Source organism: Pelodiscus sinensis, chromosome 11 (genome assembly GCF_049634645.1).
Source record: "Pelodiscus sinensis isolate JC-2024 chromosome 11, ASM4963464v1, whole genome shotgun sequence".
Classification (NCBI taxonomy): Eukaryota; Metazoa; Chordata; order Testudines; family Trionychidae; genus Pelodiscus; species Pelodiscus sinensis.
Genome location: NC_134721.1, coordinates 21,128,682 through 21,154,015, shown reverse-complemented (window position 1 = coordinate 21,154,015; position 25,334 = coordinate 21,128,682). Strand labels below are relative to the sequence as shown.

The 25,334-nt window shown below is 42.8% G+C and overlaps 1 long non-coding RNA gene across 1 annotated transcript; it reads left to right on the top strand.

Annotated features, from left to right (window-relative positions):
* The first annotated feature begins 126 nt into the window (after positions 1-126).
* LOC112547414 (uncharacterized) lies at positions 127-20,531 on the top strand. The gene is made up of 3 exons (XR_003091156.2): positions 127-283; positions 13,117-13,194; positions 18,420-20,531. It is a non-coding gene; the product is annotated as an uncharacterized LOC112547414 (long non-coding RNA).
* Positions 20,532-25,334: the final 4,803 nt, after the last annotated feature.

The window sequence follows — 25,334 nt, the reverse complement described above, 5'->3', positions numbered from 1 at the left end:
CGGGACCGCGGCTCTGCCGAGTCTCCCTCCTGCCTGGGGCGGGGAGAGCGTACTAAGTGGCAGGGGCTGGCAGGGGAGCGGCGCGAGAGCCGATTTCCCCGCCCCCTTCAGCGAAGCCTTTGGCTCGGAGCGCGCTAGCTGCCCCCTGCCACGGGGCCACGGCGGCTGCCCTGCAGGGAGAGAGCTGGGCGGCGCGCCCCGGGGCTGCGGCGCCCGGCAGGAGGGGGCCGAGGTAGCACAGTCCGGCTCCGGGCTCTGAGAGTCACTTCCCACGTCCGAGCAGGTAAGAGCAGCCGGAGGAGCTTTTCCCCCGGCGTTGGGCGTGATTTTATTCTGCCCCTAGCTCGAGGGAGGCGCCCCCCGCCTTCCACAGGGGGCGAGGGGAGGAGACCAGGCGCCTTAGGCTCTGTGGGAAGCCCACGTCCCATTGGTGTCTGAACTGGAGCTGCGCCGGAGGGCCTGAAAGCGCCGTCTCCGGGGCTCTAGTCAGGCCGGCTGCAGCAGGCGCAGCTTGCGAGATGAGAGGGAGCCAGCCAGGCCCGTGAGTTTCGCCTTCGGTTACTGTATCCTCGCATGGCTTGTTCGCCAACTGAGAGGGGGGGGAACCACACGCAAGAGCAGCTCAGCACAAATGAGGCTGCTGCCGCCACAGCCCCTAGCAGGTGTGTGCCATTAGGTCCTAGCACATTGCATCTCTCTCAGCCCCTGCCTAACTCCAGAGGGCTCTGACCTAAACCTTGTCCCACACTATTTTCTTTCTGATCAAACCATTTCAATGGACCGTGTCAACCTAACACCTAATCTATTTGAATAAAGTGAATTAAAAGTAGTTCTGTGAATTTCACCTGCTTCTTAGTTTGCTCCTGCTCATTTTCCTGACTTGCCCTCCACGTTTCCTTATTTTTCCCATTATTTTCTTTCCCCTGCTGCAGTGTGAAAACGCACCTAAAGCAGGGGGGGCTGTCTATTTGCCATGGGGTTATCAAATGTATAGTGTAAACAGATCTTTTCAAGGAAAGTATTTTTCTGTTTTTCTCTGAGACATTATCTGTAACAATAGTGCGTTCACAAATCTGTGATTTTAAGTTGAGGTTGAATAATATTTAAAGAAACACCAATTATGTATTGAAATGAAATCTAAGAACAAGAGAAATAGTTGCATGACTGATTAATTGTTTTTGAACAGAAGTATTTCCCTGGAACATTAACACAAAACCCAAAAGAGAAACTGTCTATAAACAAAAGTTATTTCATTATTATTCAAACTGAATGAAATGCAAAGAGTAAACAAGGAGCACAAAGACTGACCAGTAAATAGGACTCTAAAAATTCTTTCACCTCCTAAACTAAGAAGTTATTAGTAACGGAGGGATAGAAGTTGGACATAGAACTAAATTGAATGTCTCCCTATATTCTGGCATGTTATGTGCAATGTTCCCGCTAAGTGTTTTCATTTGCATGGAATAAATTTTGTTATGTATACTGAGGCATATGCAGATGTGTACCACCAATGGAAATACATGCTGTGTCACTCTGCTAATCAGCTGGGTGACATTTGAATCTCTCCTGGGTGGCCACCTGAGCACACAGCTTACAGGGGACACTTGTTGTGTATGTCTTTACCACAAAGGTGTAATTGTAGCACAGGTAGGCACACTCATGCTAGCTTTAAACCAGTTACCACAGGAAACAATAGTAGCAAAGATGAAGTGACACAGGCTAGCAATCCAAGCATGAGCTCGCTAGATACCCTGGATGCTCACTATGGCTGCCAGCTTGTGTCACCATGTCTATACTCTTATAGAACCCCAGGGCTTGAAGAGACCTCAGGAGGTCATTGAATCCAGCCCCCTGCCCAAAGCAGGACCAATCCCAACTAAATCATCGCAGCCAGGGCTTTGTCAAGCTGAGACTTAACTTCTAGGGATGGAGATTCCACCACCTCCCTAAGTAATCCGTTCCAGTACTTCACCACCCTGCTAGTGAAATAGATTTTCCTAATATCCAACCTCGACCTCACCTACTGTAACTTGAGATCACTGCTCCTTGTTCTGCCATCCAGTCACTGAGAACAGCCTCTCTTCATCCACTTTAGAATCTCCCTTCAGGAAACTGAAGTCTGCTATCAAATACCTCCACACTCTTCTCTTCTGCAGATTAAATAAACCCAAATCCCTCAGCCTCTCCTTGTAGGTCATGTGCTTCAGCCCCCTAATCATTTTGGTTGCCCTCCACTCGACCCTCTCTTATTGTTACCTGTGCTAGTTTAAAGTCAGCCCAGAATTACCTTTGATAGAATAACACCTTAACTTTGCAGCGGAGACCTATCCAGAAATTGTCTCTAAAGTCCTGATTCTGCAACCTGTCAGCTAACATGTCTGTGTGTAACTTTTTGCCCTTGTGAGTATTACTAAATATTTGAAACCATTCACATAAATAAAATTGCATGACTTGGACCGAAGTGTATTTTTTTCAATTGTTGTAACTATTCACAAGTAGTTACATCTGCAGATGATTGAAAACTCATTTGGTTTTTTTTTAAGGGTGCCAGTTACAAAGAAGACATTTATTGTGTTTGCCACAATGTTCATGTTTTTAATTTCCTTAAAGCAACATTTTTAGTGGTCAGTGGCAGACTTTTTGGTTCTTTGTCAGGCCTTTCACTAGCAGCAGTAGTTCTCAGTGCATATCTCTGCTGCCACAGGGGTAGCTATTTTACTGTGTGTAATGTCAGGTGTAATCTTATTAGATTATGGACCAAATTCTCACTCAGTGGATAGTGTGCTGTAGATCAGCCAGACTGTTGCAGAGAGCTGGATGGTTAGGACAGCTGCAGGGCTATGAGGACACTAAGTTAGGTTGTCTGATCCAGCTTAGCTGGGAGGAGGCAGGAAAAAGGAATTGCAATTTTATTTTCCCCTTGGATAAGAAAGGGAAACAGAATGTAAGCACAGCCATTCTGTGTCTGACCAAAGGTTCATCTATTCCTGTATCCTGTCTTCCAACAGTGGCTGGTGCCAGGTGCTTCAGAGGGAAAGGATAGAACAGGTGACCATCTAGGTTTCAAGTCTGCAAGTAAGATTCCCAAGATTGCTGCTGAAGTAGTGACTTCACTACAGTGACTTTACCTATGTTTCTGGGTTCTATCTCTGAGCTGGGTAATGTTTATAATGTATAGAGTAGAGGCTAATTGTTTTAGGGGCAACATAAGTAGATGAATAGTAGAGCCCACAATCAAACTGATTAGCAACACAACAAAGGCTTCCTCTATCTCCTTGTGAAACCTTAAACAGACACTTTAATCATGTCACCCCTTCAAGAAGCAGCTCTGCAAGCTGCCATCCCCTGGCTGAAGAGGATTCATTTTGAATGTCACTCCTGTATTGTCCAGAGGAGTTAGTGGTGGTTAATACAAGACTGTCTTTCTTGTTTCAAAGAAGAGTGACATCATCAGTTCCTGCAGACGTAGGCCTTGATCCTGCAAACATTTAAGCACATGCTTAGAATTACTCTTGTGAGTAAAGTTATCAAATTCAGTAGGCCTACTCATTTGCTGAAAGTTAAGCACATGTGTAAATGATTGCAGGATGTAGGCCTTAGGAAGTAAGCAGTGAAGCCCAGGAACTGAACCCAAGTTCCCATCATGGTGATGCAGTGATTTACTACAAAGCTTGCTCCCCTCTGCGAGTGACTTCTGACTCCTGGAGCTATCCATCATCCCGAGATGGGAAAAAGATTGAGTTGCTGGCAACTGGAGATATATTCTAGAAAATCAGCTAGTGAAGGCTGTAGGCAAAGGTGGGCAGCTTGCCTCTCTTTTTCATTGCAGCCAGTTCTAAGGGACATTTCATGATGAACATCAACTGGCAGCAATAGCACTCTCTCTCTCTCAAATTCTGGCACATCTACTAGTGGCAGCACAGCAGCAAAGATAACAGATGATGGGTGGTTATGTTGAATCACAAGTGGTAGAGAGGCCTGCCAGTCTGGCCTGTTGCTGGAGGAGCGCTAGACTGCAATCCTAATACAGTAAATTTCTGTTTATCCAAATATACTGGTGAGAAAGTGGAAACATAACCAGGCATTTAGCACTCATAATGCTGAAAGGCAACACATTGGATTCAGATAGATAATTAGAGCCCTGCAAATTCTGTTTCTGTATCTAATCTTCAGCAATAAACTGCATATATCTGCAGATTTGCAATGCTTTAGGTATAAAATTTGGATCCACATTCAACCACAAAACACAATCTATGGGTATCCATATCTGAGGGCTGTACAGATAACTAGGATTTGAGGATAAAGGAAATTCACATAACTGGAGTTGTACTGTAGTGATGATCCTCCTTCCCATCACCAGCTGGAGTTCTGACATCTCTTGGCTTCTTTACATTAAATGTTACAGTATGCAATAGTTTTGCTTTTAAAGGGAAACAACCTTCTGTTGTTCGGATGCAAAAGTACATTATAACCTGGGGGGAGAGGGGTTGCAGAAATTAATTTGATTAGTGAATGTCATGCTAACTTACAGAAAGTTTGTGATGCAAGCCAAATTTTCTAGCTGAGAACACAACAAAAAGGTTAGCAAGACCCAATATAAGCCAAAATAAATACTAATGAAAGGAAAAAATAAGTTAAAATATGGAAGTGGATGTCTGGATTCTGGTATTATATTCTGGCTCCACAACTGACCATGGTAAGTCCTTTAATCTTTTGGTACTTTAGTCTTTCCATCTGTTAATGGGGTTCAATACTTACTTATCTAACAGGGCTGTTGTGAGGGTTAAGCATTTATGGGTTGTTCAAAAATATTCACAAGACATGCAATATTATTAGGAAAGGACTTTTAAAAATGCTCCATGTTGGCCTAACTTTGCTCAAGTCAATGAGAGTTTTCAGAAAATGTGCTGTCCAAAAGAGCAAACATGAAGATAAGTGTCAACCTTTTAAAGCATATGAGTGCCTAGGATATAAATCCATATATGTACAATAGGCAGAGTATTAGTTGAAAACATTGTCTTATGAATATAACCCTTCTTCCAGGAGAGCCAGCAGCAACCCGGGCTGGGTTCAGTACCTAGGGGTTTCTTTCCATCTCTACAACACAGAACCAGCTCAAGCCCTTACCCAGTAACTTAAGAAATTTACCCGCCACCCTGGGTGCCTCCAAGGCAATATTTCCCCACTTGCAAGGACAGAGTTTGAGTGTAGAAAAGAAACTTTTATTAAAAGGAGGGAAGTAGCGAGGCATTAATTTGGGAAAACACTGCAAACGGGATTCACAATCATAAACCATGACTAAAAGACCCACACTTAAGTAGGTTGGGCAATGTCATTTTTCCTCTCAGGTTCTTAAGCCCAGACACCTTCATGTGCCCAACCCTTCACTGCACCCCACTCACCATTGCTATCCTTGATAAGTGCAGAGCCAAACTTCACTCCCACCCTGGGTGGAGAAGGGAAGTAAAGAGGCACCTTACTGGCTGTGCTGCTTGAGCACTCACTCACGGACTGACCCTCTCTCCTAACCACCCTGCTGGCCACCTGATTGCACCTGCCAACCACCTACTCACAGCTCACTTCATGCCTCTCCACCACCAGCCTCCTGACCACTCATCACATATCTCTGCTGCCTGCTTACTCAGGGCTCTCACCATGCCTTTCCATCAGATGCCTTGCTAGCTGCTTGATGCACCTCACCAGCCATTCATTTAGCTCATGCAATTTCAGCTACCTGTGATTTCCAGCTGTGGGCAGGCAGGGCAGAACACAGTTCTACCACAGCTAAACAATTAAAATAACGAAGAGGCTTGCAGTGAAGCTTACTTAGCTGTATTCTTCAAAGGGCATGAGGGAAAATAGGTGGAAACAGTCTAGGGAGGGTGTGCAGCCTTCTCACTGAGGTACTTGTATCCACCCCTCTTACTTTCACAGAGCTCTGAGTTTCTAACATTCAAGGCTCTAGCTTAACAGGGCTCTTTCCACGGAGGGTGGCCTCCCTCATATGGTTAAGTACAGTTCTGCTTTTCTGTGTTCATACAATAATTACAAACGTTATAATTGTAACCATATTTCACTACCCCTGAATTCACTACAAAGGTGATTTGCTTACATATTCAACAGATGCAGTGGTGTCAAAGAGATCAACTTTGGTTGGTGTTGGATACAAAGCAGGAACAAACTATATTTACATAAACACTTCCAACACTCTTCCCCCTCCCAGCTAGCTGTCCGGGAAGCATTCAGTCAGACCCTGCTTACATGAATTTGACAATTGCATGTGCCACAGTCATTACGATTAAGTACCAATGTTACTAGGCTGGGATTTGCAAAACAATCTAATGTGAGCCTAACACTGCTCCCCTGAAATCAATGGATCCAGTGCTTGAATAGGAAACCGCAGAGGAAAAGCGAGAATGCAGAAAAAATGTTAATACAACAAGGATTCCTTTGGCACCTTAAAGACAAACAGATTTATTTGGACATAAGGTTTTGTGGGTAAAACCACTTTGCCATAAAAGCTTATGCCCAAATAAATGTGTTAGTCTTTAAGGTGCCACAGGACTCGTTTTTGCAGATACAGACTAACACACTATCACTCTGAGCAAATATATTAGTGGCTCAGTAGGCCACCATCTTCCCTCCTGAGTCAATACTGAATCAGTGCCCCAGACTGGAGTTTGAAGGCCCTATTCTTTCGCTAGCAACCACCACTAACTAGCTAAAGAGGGATTTTTTTCCAGACCAATGGAAATGCATATACTGATTGTATATGTCTGAGTGGCATTCTGCCCAAATGGTCTCTCAAAATAAGTCAGTGTTGCATTCCTTGGCCATGCCTTCACCAAATGGAAGATTGATGCTACCGCTAAGCTATGCAACTCCAGCTATGTGAATAAGTAGCTGGAGTCAATGTACCTTAGATCCCATTTTCGCAGTCTACTCTGCAGGGAGTTGATGGGAGAAACTCTTCCATTGACTTCCCTTACTCTTTTCATCTAGTGTAGAGTAGGGGTTGACTGCAGAGTAATCTGTGGTCAATTTGGCAGGACTTAATTAGACTTGCTAAATTGACCACTGGTGGAGTGATCTCAGAGTATGGATCGGGACTGTAGTGTAAACATATGCCAAGTGAGCTGCTGTTGCTGCCATACAATAGATGCTAATATTGTGCTGGCTTTGTTTCTAACTAACAATCTTTGTTTTGTTTAATTCTGCAGAAAGGAAACATGTTTGGATAATTATTTCCAGACTTTCTGCCACTTGCACTACTGGGCTTAATTGCTTTCATTCCGTTTACTTCTTTTAATCTTTCACTAAGTGTCTTGCATGTCAAAGAATGTACTATAAATACTTCAAGGGAAAATAACGTGTATGTAGGGCCATCTCTTGTTATTGTTTTGAGGCAAACTTCCCATTGACTCTTAGTGAGAGTCCTGCACACAAACACTGTGTCTACATTGGCATGATCTTGCGCTAAAGCGGCCACTTTTGCGCAAAAACATGCTGCCTGGCTACACTGGCGGGGAGTTCTTGCGCAAGAACACTAACGTTCTAATGTGTGAAATCAGTGCTTCTTGAGCAAGAACTATGATGCTCCCGCTCAGGAATAAGCCCTGTTCTTGAGCAAGAGACCAGTGTCGACAGGCAACATGAATTTCTTGCGCAAGAAAGCCTGATGGCTAAAATGGCCATCGGAGCTTTCTTGCGCAAGAGAGCGTCCACACTGGCACAGATGCTCTTGTGCAAAAGCACATCTATTGCGCAAAGGCACATGCCAGTGTAGATGCTCTCGTGAGCAAATACTTTAACGCAAGAACTCTTGTGTTAAAGAGTATTTGCGCAAGATCATGCCAATGTAGACACAGCCAAAGTGATAGCAAGGTACAGCATGTGAATTATGCCAGCCCTATAAATGGGTATTTGCGTGGATTCACAGATAATTCAAGTATAACTTGTTTGTAAACACTGTGGATGTTAGAGTATAACTGATTAACTATTTAACCGATTAACTGATAAGCATTAGCTTATGGTCTCTGTTACTCAGCCAGCTGCAGTAGGGCAGCAAAGCCACCTCCTCCAGAGCCGGGCGGGCAAGAGCTGAGGGACAGGGAGCAAACTTTGCTGCAGCAGCAAAGCCATCTCCCCAGGTGTGGAGCTGGCAGCTGGCTCCGCTCTCCTCCCAGGGTAGAGGCTTCACTGCAGCAGGAGCTGGGCAGGCAGGGGTGGCTTTGCTGTGGACTCTGCAGTATAAAGCTAAGATTTTCAGCAGTTAAACAGTTACCCTGTTACTATAAAAAACCTCAGATTTTAATGTGAATTTACATACTGTATGTTACAAATGGCATTTACATTACTTTTTCGGTTGTAACAGGTTGGAACACAAAGATCCCCTTGAGACGGTCAGCTGATGGTCTGATCACAGCACTATAATTCTGCCTATCTCCCTCTTCTGATGATCTAGAAGTTCTGGGCTCCCCCAGCAAAGGCACAGAATTGGGATAACAGACTCCCAGCAGAGTAATACAGACACTGATAACAGCTCAGCTCTCAGAGGGTTCAGTTACAAGAACTTGTCAGTATCCAGGAGCAGAGCCCCATGTGGAATAAAACCTCAAAGTAACTCCATCTTACCCTGTATAAAAGTTTTACACAAAAAAGGCACATAAAGTTTGCCCCCTTCGTCAATAAAAGAGAGCTATGCACAGCTTTTATATGGAGATAAACCTCTCTCAGAGCTGGAAAGGACCTTGAGAGGTCATTAAGTCCAGTCCCCTGCCCTGATAGCAGGACCAAGTACCACCCCAATAGATTTGCCCCAAATGACCCCCCTCAAGGATTAAACTCACTACCCTGGATATAGCAGGCCAATGCACAAGCCACTGAGCTATACCTCCCCAGGTAATTATTTACACTGGGTTTGATAACAAAAGTGATTTTTTTAAGTATACAAAGGGGTTGCAAGTGATGCACAGATCAAAGTAAATTAGAGTAACATAAAACTTGCCAGATGAGACTAATACACTAAGATAAGCTATTACAAATCATAATTTCTCTTCCTACTCCTTATTTCAGGTAAAATTCCTCAAGCCACAGCTGATCTTTTTCCTGATCTCTTTAGATTTCTTTTCTTTTCACATCCTTTCATATGTTCTCTTGAGGTGGGGAGCAGACTGTGAAGCCAGCTGAAGATAATCATTGTTTGCTTCCCATCCTTCAAATAGAATTTCCCCAGGGAACTGTTTGATCAATTCTTCTCCTGTTCCCCCTCGTCTCCTCCCCGTGGAAAAAGTACAAAATGCAAGATGGATTCCAGCACCAGATGGCATGGTCACCTGTCTTTGTAGGACCAACCACAATCCAGGCTTACAGGAAAAAAAGCCTATTCACAGATCATTGTTTTGAGCACCAGGCCATTAAGTTCCTTAAGTACCACTTTTGGCTTTCACTAAAAGATCTAGATTAAAACACAGGTTTACAGTTTATACTTCTAACAACACATACAAGAAAGATACATGCACACAAATGGAATATACACATTAAGGGGATTACAAGAACTTGAACGATAGGTTACTTACCTGATTTTGCATAAAGTATATTCAAGTTATGTATATTCACATTCAAAACACTTTTCCTAAAAATACAGGGCCCCAGTGTCACACTAATACAAACTAGATTTTGGGGGAAGGGCCTTCCCTAACTCTGATTGCACAGTGACTAGTGTAATAGAGACCCAGTCCTGGTTGGGGCACCATTGTAAAGAAAAGGAAGACCGGTCAAGTGGCTAGGGCATTAGTCTGAGATCTGGATTCACTTTCTATACTCTACAGACTTCCTGCATAGCTATGGACAACTCACTTAGGATGCATCTACACAGCAGGGCTTAACTCAATAAGCTATGCAAATTGAGCTACATCAATTGTGTAGCTTATTTCAAAATAGCTTATTTCAAAATTGGGAGTGTCTACACAGCACTTATTTCTAAATAGAGCACTCTTCCTTTGACTTCCCTTACTCCTGTTACAAAGAAGGTTACAGGAATCTGAGTAAGAAGTCCTCCAGCTTGACAGTATGGCTATGTCTAGACTACGCAAAAGATTCAAAAGAGGATATGCAAATTCCCATGGAATTTGCATATCTTCTTCCAATCTCACTTTTGAAAGCGGAGCTCCGCTTTCAAAAGTGAAAGTAGTCGGGACACAGCTTTTTTGGCAGACCCCTCCCTTTTTCGGAAAGCCGCTTTTCCTCAAAAAAATTAGGTTTAAGCGGCTTTTCGAAAAAGGGGGGGTTGCCGAGAAAGCTGCGTCCCAACTACTTTCGAAAGTGAGATCAGAAGAAAATATGCAAATTCCCACAGAATTTGCATATCCTTTCGAATCTTCCGCATAGTCTAGACGAGCCCTATTTCGACATTATTTCAAAATAACTGCCTGCTGTGTAGATGCGGACTACGTTATTTTGAAATAATGCTAGTTATAGCAAAATAATGTTGCTATGTAGACGTACCCTTAGGGAACTGAGGTATAGAGAGGCTCTGTATAATGGGGATAAGTGTCCAGCCTCACAGAGTGTTATGAGGATAAAAGCACTGAAGATTGTAAGGTGCTCGGATACTATGGTAATGAGAATCAAAAGCATCTAAGCTGATAATATAGACATTTAGTAGTAGTTTACAAAATGTTATTTACTTTGTATCCAGATCTGTATAGAAAGAAGAGAATGAGAACAACCATTTCTGCCTTGGGTCCTTGCATAAGGGACTGACTGGATAAAATCTGGTCTTTGAACTTAATGAATTTAAGAGCCATCAGGTTCCCCTCCTTCATTGGCTAACTCAATTGACCCTGAGTAGGGCTGCAGAGGAAGTGCACCCTGTATCTTTGCAGAGTTGTGGAAGAGTCATATTTCCCAGACCTCCAGGAAGCTTTGAGTCTGAGCAAAGTAGGATGTCCCCAGAAGTTTGTCATGCAGCAATCTGCCTCCACTCTGCTGTTTTAAGTAAATGTTTATTTCTAGGCTCCAACCACTGGAAATGAGTCACTGTTAAAAGTGAATAAGTCCATTTAAGTATATCTGAATACTGGTAACATCACAGCAGAATTTTCAGAAACTTTCATGATCCTTTGCTGACTTTGAGCACTTAGCAGCTGATGACCAGCAAGGAGATGGATGGATGATTTGCAGAAGATTACTGGACATTCTCTACTACAATGACTCTTTCCTTTGATGATAAACTTTCACAAGATTATTTCCATCTCTACACATAATGTGACCAAAGTATGTAAGTTTGCATCTGTTGATGTCCAACGTCAGTGTCTGCTTCTCTCCAACAATAATTCAAACATTAGCATTCATGTATTTTTCTGTCCAGGAGAGAAGCATGGAGTCTTCACCACTGCCACATTTCAAAAGCTTCAATTTTCTTCTTATCAGAAGAATTAACTTCCCATGATTCAAATCCATAAATCACTATAGAAAAAAAATAAGATTTTCACTGATTGCACCTTCATACATTTCAAGATGCCACATGTCACCCCCTCTCCCGACTTTGTAAAGGAGACCATAGCTGAGTGAGTCATCTCTATTTCTTCTGCTGCTTTCTTTGGAACAGCCTCCTTGATTGGATATACATGATCCAGATAATTAAATTCATCTACTGCCTCTACAGCTTGTCCATTAATCATGATGTCTGCATGCATCGTATGTTTGTTAGTTGTATCAATGCACATCCATTTTGCTTTGTTGCATTCAGAAATAGTCTATATTCTTCACTGTTTCCAAAAGGCTACAATATTTCTTGCATTGCATGAGTGATGGTAGAAAAAAAGAGTCTTGTTTCATTTCATTAGCATATATAAGGTCAGTAAAGAGGCATCACAATGGAATTCCCAACTCCTCCTATTTTTTTCAAAACCTTCTAAGGCTTGTGAATATATTAAAGAGTCATGGTTTCAAAAAGTTAATAGCAATGTTACAGAATGGGCAGAATAAAGTTATTTCAGTGGCTACTGTTACAAAACCCTACGGGGGGGGGGGGGGGGGGAGGTTGTGCCTTGAAAATACCAACTGGCTCACTGAAAGCAGTGATTCATATTTGCTGAATAAATCACATACCTTTAAAGTAAAAGTGTCAGGTTAAAGATCACTGTACATATCAAATCACCTTAAATTGTTAATTTGACCACATGTGAGACTTATACGAAGTTTACTTACTGGTGCCGCTTACTTACATTTTGCACTTCACTCGGGGTGGACAATAGTAACGCACTTGTCAGTTTCACATTTCTGTAGAGTGGGGCTAGGTTTATGCTGTATACCCTGTTTCAATAGAGCCTCACAGTACAAATGCAGTTTACCCTGACTCCTTAAAAATGAGTTTTAAGGATTATTTCAAAGGAAGGGTTTCTTTTCGAAATAGCGTATTTCAAGAAAAAAAAATGGGGTTATTTTGGAAAAGCGGCCAGCCACCATTATGCAAATGAAGTGTGGGAAATTCAAATCTGCGCTTCATTTGCAATTTCGTTTGTCTGCATTTGCATTCCTCTCTCGAAGGAGGAATGCAATGTAGATATACCCTGAGTGAGGGAGCTTTGCTGCTAGCGTAAAAACAACACCTCCTTGAATCTTCTGTCAACTAAGGTGCATCTGTGCTGGAGGTTTTGCTGGTGTAGCTGTGTTGCTAGGGGCTGAGGATTTTTCACACTCTGGACCAACAGAGCTATGCTGGTGTAAGTTTTAAGTGTAGATCAAGTCTATATTTCATTGTTAGGTTCTCATGCACAATCACAGAGCAGCAATGCTTGGATTGTAAACACTGCTGTAGAATGCATACAAAGATCGCTGGAATTTTAAAGAGAAGGCTAATGAAGGCATTCCTATTAAAGCTTTAAAAAATTCTATAATTTAGGCCTAAAAGTAGTCAGCCACTGTCCTTTTCAACTGTAGGGAGATACCTGTGCAAACTACACAATCACTTAACATTTCTGAGAGTATATGTAGAAATGCAAATTCTGTTACGAACCCACAAAAAAACCCCAGGAAACACTATGGGTTCAAGCAATTGGTCCCCAAGCTATTGAATCAAGTTATAATAATCACCACCCTCTGTTCCCTCAGGATAGAAATGGAAACATACCCATTTGCCTGCTGGGTTTCAAGAGGGCACAGAAACAGTTAAATTGCCTTCAGCAAGAGGTAAGTTATTTCACACACGTACACATACACACAGAGCATCATCCCCGTTGTGTATGGAAGTTACAGTGTGAGCTGCAAAGGGCTAAGATCAGTTCATGAGTACTCCAGTGTGTCCTTCATGCCATAAAGATCTTGCAAGATAAGGACCTGTTAAAGCAACAAGGCAGCTTGCCAGCCAGGGTCAAAACGGAATGTAAGTCAGAGTGGGTTGATTTTTCTTTTTTTACCAGATGCCTTTGCTTATTTCTGAAAGACACTGTCAGCTCAACCTCCTCTCATCACACAGTTTGTCTGTAGGTTTGATCAACATTTGTTGCTAGGGCTGATGGTATCTTCAAACATGTCCACAGACATGCAATGTCTACACTACAGACCTTACAGAGACACAGCTGTCTGCACTGGTGTTTTGATTCTGCTGAACCATTCCATTAGGATACACCCTGGGATCTATTAGAGTCTAACAGGATTTGTTCTGCAGTGCTGTTTCCCACTGCAGTGCAATCTTGTCCCCTGATAGCTGACGACTGCAGTACAGCATTGCAGAAGTTTCACACATCTTACTTCCAATTATCCACTGACGCAAAAGGTTATGGGCCTGTAGGACTATAGTAGAAAGCAAGGCAGAGCCAGAGGATTCTGAGTCTTGGTCAATGCTTACTCAAAAACTTGTGTTTAAGGAAGCCAGAGAGGACTGTCTTTTTTTCCCTAACACCATATTGTTGTGTATACTGCTCCATTGCAGCTGTTGTGTATTGATTTCAGGTCTGCAGAGGTAGATTCTAGAAATTCAATACATTGAGGTGACTGACCATATTAGTCTATAAAGTTTCCTATTCCAAGTAGTCAGCAAAGCACTTGAAGCACTAGTCACTGATGCAATTGCTTAACACCATTAACATTTGCTTGTAATGGTAGAATATAGGGGACAACAGCAATTGATAGAGTTGTTTTCCACCATTTGCAACAGTCTTTACAATGTTGCCAGTTGACACTTTACTCATGGCAGAGTTACTGCATACCTTTTGATGTTGCTAAACCAGTGTGAGTTCAAACAGCAGTGTATTCAAATCATGCCTCTTTTCTTTTCATTCCATCCTTCTTCTCCATTAACTATTCCTGTCTCCTTCTCTCTCGCCCCCATTCCTCAAATTCAGACATGGTGACAGGAAAGTCATCGCACCTGTTTACACCAATCTAAATTTGGCTCTTGTTGGTAGGTGCAATTATATCCACTATAAAACATGTAACTAAAAATGTGTTTCACACCTGTAAAGCTCCCTGTAAAATTAGACAAAGTGACCAAACTGAGGTTACCTCCCAGCCTTCTACTGACACAGAGTAATACCCTGCTCTGATGGTCTACAAAATATTGTACTTTAAAATCTTTGTGGGCCTTTAGTTTAATAGCGGGATTTCTTGGCATTGATCCGGCATTGACCTTAACCCACTGTAATTTTAATCCCCTCTGAAATATGCCAGTTCTTTTTCATTCGGCTCCTCTGTATTTGGCCAGTGATAGCATGCATCATACACTTGTAATCTCCCTGGGGGATAGAGCCTAGGTCACTTTTCTTTCCTCACTTTCTAAGAGGGTATTAATAATCCTACTTGGAATTTCCTTTGCTACCTAGTTACTCAGACACATTTTTATGCCTTCAGGGTTTTTACTTTAAGTCAATTTAGTGCTAGAGTGACAATCCTGGAGATTGGATGGAGAACTCCCAACGACAGAAAAGGAATAGGTCAGGCCGGAGCAGTGCAAGCTTCCCACAGACTGTCTCACTGAGGTGCCCTAACTCTGATTTAGAACAGTTGCCCCCATGGAGGAGAGAGAAGTTGAATTTCCATGGTCCTTAGCCAAGGGCAGACTGGCAATCAAAATAGGCCTGGGAAATGGGTTGAGAACTGCCCACTTTTTCACATCAAAGAATTTTTTAAAAATTTACTCTTTAACGCTAAGTCGTTCATAATGTCCGCATTATTTATTTTGGACAGTAGGTCCTTCTTGCATGACATTAACATGAAGGATTCAAGATGTGACTGTGAAAGAATTTCTCAATTTGTTCAGAAAATACTTCAGCTTTGAAAAAGACCTCTCACAGGATACCTGGGTTGCAGACAAGGTTAATACATATTTGTACACTAGAAAGATGTGCCTATACGCCAGCGGGTGCAAATTAAACTTGGCCTAAACTTGGCCAAAAAAATGGTAACATGTTATGCAGTTTTCGCAGGATTTACATTTCTCTAGAGCAGCTTCGACACAATCCTCACTATTCTCAATAGTGTCATTTAAGACATCTTCGGTAAGAGTTGACCTGAATTTGCTCCATTTCCTTGCGAAATCCATCATCTCTGCATTCAATATTTCTTTTGAGATAGTATTGCTAAATATTTTTAACAACTCATTTAATTTTTCAAATGCATTTTCGGGGAGATTGTTTAGAATATTTTCAAACTTCTTTGGATCCAAATAAGAAAATTCTGTGTAAAGATTGTGGTGTTTTAGATACCTCGTATTGAAACTGCTAACTACTCTATCCATTGTAACATTATACACATTTATGTGATAAATTTCTTTTGCATTTTGTAGTGTTTCATTCGAACCAAATTCCCAAGGTAACTTTTTCTGTATTCTAGTCCATTTTTCTTTAAAATCTGTTTCAACAAGGATATCCACATTTCTGATTTCTAATTCTTCATTTGCCGATGTTACAAATAAGGACTTGTTCAAAATTTCTCAATATTTTAGACAGTTCTTCAGATTTACTTTCAATCATCTGATACGCTTTTATAATGAACATGTTATTCGACTGCAAATACTCTGATAAAGGAGAAGTGTGCTCAAAAATCTGTAAAAATAGTTGTGCAGTTACTATTGTTTCAAAACAAGTCAGAGAATCCAAAATAGTTTTGGCTTTGTGATGCGCATCTTTGTTAAATTTAATGGTGTATGACATTTCGTAAAATGTTTGTAACATATCACAATAAAATGTAACATCTGTAGTATTAAAAAGGCCAAAAATTTTTCTTAAATCTCTGTCTTTCACCCACCAGCGAGTATCTCCAAGAACTGAAATATAATACATCTTACTAAATTCGCACCACACATTCATGCGTAGGTATGATTCTCTGAGAAACTGCACAGGTGTTAATAATCCTGAAGAGAGAAATAGTTTCCACCGTAATCTGTGTTATTTCACTTACAATTAAGTTCAAAACATGTGCATAGCACCACATATGCATTTGGCCAGGTGCATCATAGTCAAGCCCCACAGAAAACCCATTATATTCAGCTTTCATATTGGCTGCTCCATCAGTAGAGTTACTGATACTTTTTTTTACATCGATATTCAGGGTTTTTTTAAGCATTGCAAACTAAATCACACAATGCGTTTCCAGTTGTTGACGAGTAGTTGAGTGCCATCACTAACCGTTCATGGATAGTATTTGTCACATAGCTTATAACAATCGAACATTGATCATGAACGTTGATATCCTGCGTTGTATCTGTATGCTGAACATTTCTGCATCTCTAATTTAATCACCTAGCATTTTCTTTAAGGTGAGTGTGATGGAATCAATAACTGCATTTGCAGTTGTTTTGGACAATGTCTGCAGATTTCCTCGCCTCTTTTTATTCACATTGATCTCATGACGTTGTTTGCTTTTTTCTACTGCCTCATCAATATGTACTTTTAATATTGGATCAAATTTACTAAGTAAAAGTAACTCCAAGAAGTTACTGTGATCAACATTTTTGTTGAATAATGTATTTGCACTTCCTCTGTAGCTGAGCCCTCCCTTTCCAATTAGTTTTATCACTTCAATTATCCTTTGCATGATTTGATGATTGTGCTGTGAGTTTTCAAGTTTCTTTCTTGTAAATAAACTTAACAGATCTTTTTTGTTAGTTTTTAAAATATATGCTTCATTAGAATTTGCATGAAGTGCGGACATTTCATGTTCTAAGATTCTTTGGTGAGTGTGTTTAGTGTGATTGACATAGAATCCAGTGATAAATGTAGAATTATCCGAATCGTTGCTAAATGCAATGCAAAAAAAGCAAAATAAATGTTCTATTTCAGTATTATACATCAACCTATAACGACGTAAACCATCTAGTTGAAAACAAATCTTTTTGTAATTTAATTTTTCATTAAAATTGGGCTGTTTTGGATGAAACTTGAGAAAATGATTTAGATTTTCTTGTTTTAGTCTTAAGAAATAAATACTTTCAGATTCATTATCCCCATATTCATCTGGCTACATCTACACTGGCCCCTTTTCCGGAAGGGGCATGTTAATTTCAGAAGCCGTAATAGGGAAATCGGCGGGGGATTTAAATATCCCCCGCGGCATTTAAATAAAAATGTCCGCCGCTTTTTCCCGGCTTTTAAAAAAGCCGGAAAAGAGCGTCTACACTGGCCCCGATCCTCCGGAAAAAAAGCCCTTTTCCGGAGGATCTTATTCCTACTTCAAAGGAAGTAGGAATAAGATCCTCCGGAAAAGGGCTTTTTTTCCGGAGGATCGGGGCCAGTGTAGACGCTCTTTTCCGGCTTTTTTAAAAGCCGGGAAAAAGCGGCGGACATTTTTATTTAAATGCCGCGGGGGATATTTAAATCCCCCGCCGATTTCCCTATTACGGCTTCTGAAATTAACATGCCCCTTCCGGAAAAGGGGCCAGTGTAGACGTAGCCCTGAGGAAGAGGTCAACAGCGCGACAGAAACAAAATCATGAGGGTTACCAGTAAAGGACTGCAAGTTCAACAATTGTTCAAGTTCGAGAACGGAATTATCAGGAAATTGTGAAGTCAATGGAATGGCGGGAATGACTTTGAGAGTAGAGTCTGAATTCTTATTTATCAGTGATGCTGATGACGGCAAAGCAGAATGTGAAGATTGTGCAGATATAGTTGTAGAATCGAATGTTTGTGTTCCATCAAACTGAGAAGTACGAGTATCAACGATGTGTGTAGCAACATTTATATTCAGTGACGGCGACAGGGAAGACTGACTGGTCACAATGGAAGAATCATCTGATTGAGAAGTAGTTTTAGAAAATGTCCGTTAATTTCTGACATGTTTTCACTTTGGCTTGTAAGATAGCCTGTTTCTTCTTTTTTAACTTCTCCCAACCACCTTGCACTTTTCTTTTTGACATATTTTAAATTACTTTTGTTGTACTTATATACTGCTATAATTCTTCTTGTAAATAACACCAGGTCGACAGGAATGGCGGTGATGTCTGTGGTGGCTGCAAAGGATGTCGACAGACCCACAACGGGAACTGGAACAATATACAAGCACCAATAAATATTGTCAACAACAACCGTGTACAGTGACGTCACATACTGCACCACACCGCAAGACTCGCGGAATGTACGGACAGCAACAACTACAATACGCACACACATCGGCACTTACTCAACCAATCACTATGTACTCTTAGAAGCTTTAAGGTGGACATTACAATTATGGTGACCATATTTTCTGAAGCAAAATTAGGGTCACATTAGCCACACACCCTGACTCCCATTAGCCAGGCCTCTGGAGGTAACACTCTCGGGATCAGATAGACACATGACCAGAAGTAAAAGGTGTCATGTGACCCCCCCTCTAAGGACTTCCCACCATCCTCCTACCAATAGGGATGAGTTTGGCCCCCACCAAATCCCCCTCATGCAACTATCCTGCAATTGCATTAACCCAATGTGTGTCACATTAACTCAGGGGTGGAGGGGCGGGGTGGAGAGGCTGAGAGAAGTGTTCCCTCTAAGAGTTTCCTCCCATGAGCAGAATGAATTTTGTGTTGTGAACCAGTACTGAGTTCATGTGGCTTGTTTGGATATGCCACTGTGGCACCCAAGTTATTAATAAATATCTTATAAGCCTCTACGTTTTCCCTCTGCTGCCATGTCTCCTCCCCTTGCTCCATCAGCTCCCTTGGTGCCTGCTGCCCCCCCCCAACCGCTCACTCTCCTCTGCTGTCCTGACTCCTCCCCTTCTCACTGCCCTCAGCCCACCTGGGACCTGCCCCCCCTGCACCAGCCCTTCTCTCCCCTGTGCCCTCCCCTCCTCCAGCAGCCGGCCATTCAGACGACGGCCCACTGGGAAAGTCCCGGTATCCCTGTCCTTAGCCTTGCTGCAGAGACCACCAGTGTCAGTTGTGAAGGTAACAAGGGTGTCAATTGCTGCCAATTTGGGGGGGGGGGGGGAATGGAGATATAAGCACTTATTTCCTGATCACACGCTCATGTTACATTGGCTGCCAAACACTCATGTGAGAGTAAATGACTTTGAGCCCCTTCTGACCCATGTTGGATTGGCAGTGGCAACCTAAAAGTAAAGGTACTATAGCTCATCACCCATCTGCTGAATCAGTGAGTCCCTCAGATTTTTGGGCTCTTCATTTGCCATACTTCCAGCATTTATGTCTATGGTAATACAGAAATAAAAGATCAAAGCCATTTCTCCTAATTTAGCAGTTTGAGAGAGGATAGCCTATAGGAAGGTAGAGAGGTTCTCATTTATGTAGAGTAAATTCTGCTGAGAGCGATCACAAACACTGCTGTTATGTGCAGCTCTAATAACCAGACGGTACTGCCATCTACTGTAGTGAGACAGCACAAATTATCAAAGGGAATGATTAACCTTCATGATGTCACTGCAAAGGAAAACCAGGAATGTGCCTTTGACCACCCATAGCTGGCCAGTTGTATTCCCAACAAGTGTACCTCTTTTCTTAGTTAAGTTTTACTTTATTGGCATGATAGTCTTTTTTTTAAACACCTACCATTGAGATTATCAGCTTCAATGACTGTCTCAAAGCATAATTCCTCCCCTTCCCCCAAAAATGTGCTATAAAATGTCTAATTGAGCAAGTTTTTACACAGGGACAATAAATGAGCAGATCACAATTCAATCAATACACCTAGCCATTTTAAGTTTCAGAGTACACACATGTTGGAAAGGAAGGGGAAATTAAAAAGGTACAAGTTCTTCCAAGCAATCAGATATTTACCACTGATGCAGAAATGAACCCAAACCAGACCAATCAAAGCTTTGATCCACTATGAGAAGTCCTACACTTTTAGGATGTTTTCCAATGTAAAAACGTTTACAGGTTAACAGTAAGTTCTTGAACCAAATAGTAGTTGATAGTTAGCCATTCTTGCCAGCATGTGCAGGATGACTGTTAAGTAACCCTATCTCAGAGAAAATACCATGCTCAAACAGTTTTCCATCTGTTTTCTAAGATTTTCCATCTGTGAGTGGAGTAGGGTTGCTAGATGGTTGCTAGCTTTTTTAACCAAAAATACCGAACCCCCCCCCCCCCCCCCAAAAAAATACTGGGGAAAAATTCTGTTGAGGAAAAAAGGGTGGGGGAGACCAAGGTTGTGGAGGGGAATTAAAAAAAAAAAAAAAAAAAAAGAATGGCCCCTTTAAGAAGAGGCTTTTTTTTTGCCTGCAGCCAGTTTATTTTTCTGTTCCAGCAACAATACAAGGCCCTGCGGAACCAGGTAAGCAGGGAGGTGGGGGGATGTTTGGGGGGGGGCTGGTGAGATGTCTGGGGGGCCTGGTGGAGGGTCAGGGTTGGCCTGGTTGCTGAGTGTGTCATAGGGTTGCCAGGTGTCCAGTATTTTCTGAATTTTTTACCGGACAGGAGCCGAAAATTCCAGACTGTCTGGGTCAATACCGGACACCTGGCAACCCTAGAATGGAGTGAATTTTGTTTTGTGCGCCAATAGTGATGTCATGTACACTTGTTCAGATGTGTGTCACCATGGCACTCACCAGTTACTAACAAATATATAGTTATGGGGGAAAAAAAACAAAACAAGGGATAATTCACAAACACACCCAGAAAACCACCTTTCTTGGCACCAAGTCTCACTCCCACACAGCCTTGCTCCCTAGTCCCTGCACCCTCATCCTGTGCACCCTTTTCCACTACCATCACTATTCATTGCTGGCCATCTTGAACTAGCGTGTAGAAACAAATCTGGAAGGAAAACCTCTCTCAATCTTTCTCTCAACTTCCTCTAAAACTCTTGCATTAGCTGCCCTCTGTTCAGGGCTCTTGAGTTTGTCTAGAAAGTTACCTAGTCTCCCTACTCGGCCCCACATCACCAGGGAGCAATTAACCAGTCAGAATTTAAAATAGGCTGATCAAAGCTTCAAGGGTTGGAATCTCATGACCTTTATGAAAGCACCAAACAACAGATCCATGTCAGCTGCTTACTCAGATACCTATATCTCAACTGTGCAGACACTACACAGAGAGTGAAGTCAAGAACCAATAGCCAGATCAAATGCACCATACATCATGCTCCGCTGCTACCTTCAAGCAGAGATTCCACGGAGATATTCTCGGGAACACCTGCTAATGGTCTCTGTGCTGGTGACATAGAAAAACTCTTATCGGCTCAGTATACAATCACATTAGGCACCTGTGACAGAACAAGTGGCTTAGGACAGGTGGATATGAGAGGAGTCTCTGCATGGGATCCCCATCCAGAGCAGCTGGGAAATGCAACTGTATGGATAGCACATGGGTAGAGCTCTGCAAATCCTCGGCTATCCACCTTGCATTAGCTTCCCTCTGTGGGTATCTGCAGATATGGATGCGGATATCCATGGCTCATTTTTGCAGCTATGAATGTGCATACAAATATATTTAGAGCTCTGCATATTTGCAGATAGCCGCGGGTTTCCACATCAGTGGATGCAGATATCTGCAGCTCATTTTTGTGGATACAGATGCGGAGTCAAATTTTATATCTGAGCAGGGGTCTTCATGTGAGTGCAAACAAAAGCATTTGTTCTACAGAATCCTTCCCTGAACAGATGGAAAACAGGAGTGGGGCCAGAGAGAGGGAGGTGGGGTGAGTTCATTTACCCACTCACCACAGGAGCAGAAGGGAAAGGTGACAGGGGACCAGGAGCATGTGTGATCTCTCTCAGGATCCCCACTCTCATCCCCAAGCCCTGGACTCCCCGGCTCCTGCCTCTGGCAGAGGCAGAGCACACCCCTTCCCCCGAGCTAGGTGGCCGTTATGGTCGTTGGGAATCGAGCTCAGCAACACAAGCTTTCCACCACTGAAATTTGAAACACCACTTCCTTCTTGCACTGAACCTCCCATACCACCAATCAATGACTGAGGTCTGCACACGCCCCTCCCCTCCCCTCGTGGGGGGTGGCTGCCTTCTCACGACCACCAAAGTTTAACTCGCAGTTAGCAGTGGTGCCTCTGGGGGCAGCCCAGAGAACCGCGGCTCCTGCCCTGCTCAGGGTGCTCTGGGGCACAGTGCACTGGCCCGGCCATGTAGTACCAAAACCCACTCCCCACCTCCCTGCTTAGCATGTTTCCCTCCAGAGGAAGTTTCAATCCACCACAGTGCAGTGGCCGCTCCGTTCCTCGGAGGGGAAGGAGGTGGGAGCTGCAGGATCATTGCAGGGAACCGGAGCCAGGTACAGGGCTCAGCTCCCTTCAGCTGGGCACAGTCTGCACTTCCTATGTGGGCTGTGTGGTGGCTGCCCAGCTGTTCCTGAGATGGGGCAGCTGGGGCATGGCTGCACAGCTCTGCTGAGGAGGTGCATGGAACTGAAATTTTTGATGCACGCCTTCACAGGCGCCTACCTTAGAGGAAACCCTGTGGCCAAATACCCTCATTTAATCCATTCTATGTAACAAGGAATCATGTCACACTTTAAATCACAGGACTGGAAGGGAGTTCAAGAGGTCATCTAGTCCAGTCCCCAGCACTCATTGTAAGACTAAGTATTATCTACACCAGAGGTGGGCAAAAGGAACTCCGTGGGCCGGCTCGCCAAGTGGGTTGATCCTGCCTGTGGAGGCCCTGCTGCTTCCCCGCCCCCAGGACAATTAGGGCTTGGGGACAGGGGAGCACTCAAAGCTTCCTCCCCACCCTGCGAACAGCATGCAGTGCTTTGAAGGGCCACACGCGTCCCACAGGGCAGGAGAAGACATCAGACACTCCCCCGTCCCCAGGCCAATCAGGACTTGGGGGCGGGAGAGCGTGTGAAGTCTCTTCCCACCCTGCGAGCAGCGCATGTACTTTGAAGTACTGCTTGCTCCTCACAGGGTGGGGGTAGGGAAGGAGGCGGATTCACATGCTCACCGACTCCCAGGCCGATCAGGGGCATGGGTGCCTAGTGGAAAGGGGGGGCAAAGGGGCTCCCTCTCCCCCAGGCCTGTACTTTTAAATCCATTAATGAGTGCCCAGGCAGGTTAATACGTTGGGCAACAGGTTTTTGTGTGTTACCATTTTGAATATCTAATTTGTGGCCATTAATCCTTTGTCATAGAGATTGTCCAGTCTGACCAATATACATGGCACAGGGGTATTGCTAGCACTTGAGCACATATATCATAGTAAGCAGAAATTGTGCAGAATATTTGTCTTATTGCTCTAGCCATCAAAGCCCGTCAACAATTGTTGATTAAATTGGCAAGACAACAGACAAACACATTTATTTTAATTAGGGATTTTAAAGTGCATTTCATGTATTTTAAAAGGCATTTCCAGCCTCAACAGCAATTAAAGATCTCAGGCTAGTTTGTTCAGATTCCCAGAATAGAATCTGGTAATTTGGGCTGATCTGCAATCTTTCCCATATACTCATTTTAAGTTCAATATATATTTAACACGCCTCAGCTACTTATATCTATAATGCCCTATAAGAAAATCAAAGACATTATAGAAGAGTTAGTAAAATCCCAATAGTCTTCCATTGAAAGACGCCAAGAAACAATCTAGGACACAGTTTTCTGTCACCTTATGGGATGCTGCCATGAAAATGGTGGTATAAAAATAATTCTATCAAACACTGTGGGATATAAACAGAATCATGTCACCGGCATGCCAGTGAAATAGTTACAACTTATAACATCACCCTTTGGATGTCACTGGAGAAATATAACTTAACAAGGTTTAAACTCTGAGGTTAAAAAATAGCATCTTTGGGAAGTAACAGCCACGATGAAAAGCAATATGTGCTTCTCTGCCTGCCACAACCAGTACTGATCTTAAAGTTTCCAGCCATTAGATATCAGCCTCTGACTGCCTCCTGATGTGTACACTTCAGCAGTGTAAAGCAACATTTTTAGGCCAGATTCTGATTTTAGGGAGTCTGTTCTAACAGGAGTTTTCATAAAGTTTTTTTGGGGGTTCACACTGGTGTAATGGAGAATGTAATTGGGCTTCACTACGTATTTCTTTTGAAAAGATAAATTTGATTGGAAGAAATTGTGTGCCACTGCCACCCCTACTCTTTTTTATGAGAGCTCCATCAGAATTATATTTCTAACACTCAATAGGCAAAGGCTTTGGAAGAGAGATTTGGAGTTGGCTGAATCATCCATGGATAGAAAAGAGAGCACTGGATCCTCTTTTCTCATTGCTGCCCCAAGATTATAAAGCATTAGAATCTCCATTTAATCAATAGTATTCCTCTCTGGCCTTACTTCTATCCTGAATTCTCTGTAAACAAAACTGGAAACTTTCCCTCCAACCTGGCATCCCAGCACAGAGGGGAGAGGGAACTGCAAGTCTGTAAAGGGACTGTAGATGTGCAGGTGGAATTGGAAATCCAGCTTCATTTATAGGACTAGACACTGATGTGCAGGCAGCTCCAGCAGTGATTGAGAAGGCATGAAAATTATCTGATGTATGTGGAAACCTGATTGGGGTGCATCCAGACCAAGTCTGCTGGGGGGATGGAGCAACTTTGCCTGTCCAAAGCAAAGATACAGATGCCTGGAGAGAAGAAGGGTGGATGAGCAAGTGTAAAGAAGTTAACAGCAGGCAAACCTTTACTTCCTGTGGTACAAAAAAAAAACCCCAACAAATGGTCTGGGTAGCACTTTATAGACTAACAAAACATGTAGATGGTATCATAAGCTTTTGTGGGCACAGCCCACTTCTTCAGATGACTGGAGTTTGAGTCATCTGTGTCCACAAAAGCTCATGATACCATCTACATGTTTTGTTAGTGCTACCACACCATCTGTTGTTTTTTCCTGTACAGACTAACTTGGCTAGCCCCTGAAGCTGTGGCACAAAAGTCACTGGTGACAGAATAAAGAGGTACATGATATAAAGTATTATTTATT